The sequence below is a fragment of the Callorhinchus milii genome, unplaced genomic scaffold, assembly GCF_018977255.1.
Source record: "Callorhinchus milii isolate IMCB2004 unplaced genomic scaffold, IMCB_Cmil_1.0 Scaffold12, whole genome shotgun sequence".
In the NCBI taxonomy this organism is placed as follows: domain Eukaryota; kingdom Metazoa; phylum Chordata; class Chondrichthyes; order Chimaeriformes; family Callorhinchidae; genus Callorhinchus; species Callorhinchus milii.
In genome coordinates, this window is record NW_024704753.1 from 1,184,466 (window position 1) to 1,185,619 (window position 1,154).

Consider the following 1,154-nt stretch of genomic DNA (forward strand, 5'->3'; position numbering starts at 1 on the left):
GCTTGCAGAGAGAAGGGGGGAGAGAGAGAGAGTGGGGGAGAGAGAGAGGGGGAGGAGGGAGAGGGGGGAGAGAGAGAGTGGGGGGGGGAGAGAGAGGGGGGAGAGAGGGAGAGGGGGGAGAGAGAGTAGGGGGGGAGAGAGAGGGGGGGAGAGAGAGAGTGGGGGGAGAGAGAGAGGGGGGAGAGAGGGAGAGGGGGAGAGAGAGAGAGGGGGGGAGAGAGAGAGGGGGGGGAGAGAGAGGGGGGGAGAGAGGGAGAGGGGGGAGAGAGAGGGGGGGAGAGAGAGGGGGGGAGAGAGAGAGAGGGGGGGAGAGAGAAGGGGGGGGAGGGGAGAGGGGGGAGAGAGGGAGAGAGGGGGGAAGAGGGTGGGAGGAGAGAGAGAGGGGGGAGAGAGAGAGGGGGAGTTGGGGGGGAAAGTAGAGATGCGGTGCGTTTTTATACATAAATGAGCGTTTGAGTCGCTGCTGTTGGTGGGGGAGCGGTCCCTTTAAGGGGAAGTGGGGGCACCGCGGGGTCTCAGCGCCCGTTGTGTTCGGTCGGTCCGGTCGGGTCAGACCGTGTGGGCAGCGCCGCCGCCGCCGCCGCCTCCTCGTCTCCTTTAAGAAGAGCCGAACCCCTTCCCCGCCCCCGGGGGGAGCGCTGAGAGTCGATGTTTTATTTATTTTTTTTATTTTTATTTATTTTATATTATATTTAGACCCGAACAACATTTCCGTGAGGTCCGCCTTCAGGTCCTCCGCTAATTCGAGTTTCCCCGCGTTTCCCCCATCGCCTCCATGTCACAGCCCCACATCTCAAGCGGCTTTTAGAGGGGGAGAGAGGGGGGAGAGAGAGGGAGAGTGGGGGGGGAGGAGAGAGAGGGGGAGGGAGGGAGGGGAGAGAGAGAGAGGGGGGGAAAGGGGAGGGGGAGAGAGAGAGAGAGGGGGGGAGAGAGAGAGAGGGGGAGGGAGAGAGAAGAGAGAAGAGGGGGAGAGAGAGAGGGGGAGAGAGAGTGAGATAGGGGTGGAGGGAGGAGAGAGAGTAGAGAGGAGGGGGAGGAGAGAGAGGGGAGAGGAAGAGAGGGGAAAGGAGAGGGGGGAGGAGAGAGGGGGGGAGAGGGGGAGAAGAGGGGGAGAGGGGAGGGGGCAGAGGGGGGGATGGGGCAGCTCTGGGTTA